General features: G+C 42.7%; 2 long non-coding RNA genes across 2 annotated transcripts in view; one reads left to right on the forward strand and one right to left on the reverse strand.

Moving 5' to 3' along the window:
* LOC116669973 (uncharacterized) overlaps window positions 1–246 on the forward strand; it is a 14,508-nt gene that overhangs the window by 14,150 nt on the left and 112 nt on the right. The window lies entirely within an intron of this gene.
* The window catches only part of LOC116669977 (uncharacterized), a 13,614-nt gene that overhangs the window by 2,412 nt on the left and 10,956 nt on the right, over window positions 1–246 (reverse strand). The gene's annotated exons all lie outside the window — the stretch shown is intronic.

The raw sequence follows: 246 nt of genomic DNA on the forward strand, positions 1-246 counted from the left end.
AAAAAAAAAACAGGAAACTGAGACAAAGAATATCCAGGGTGACCGTGACTAGGAACTGATACAGTATGGCGACAAACACAAAATGATCTGACAGCAGACAAGGGGAAGACAGAGACTAAATACACAGGGTAACGAGAAAACGCGTGACAGGCTGGGAAACAGGTGAACATCAGGCAATCACAGAGACAAGGAAAACACAGGAAGTAAAACTAGACAAGACGGCACAGAAAACCAGACTATCAAAAT

Source organism: Etheostoma spectabile, chromosome 20 (assembly GCF_008692095.1).
Source record: "Etheostoma spectabile isolate EspeVRDwgs_2016 chromosome 20, UIUC_Espe_1.0, whole genome shotgun sequence".
NCBI classification, from domain to species: domain Eukaryota; kingdom Metazoa; phylum Chordata; class Actinopteri; order Perciformes; family Percidae; genus Etheostoma; species Etheostoma spectabile.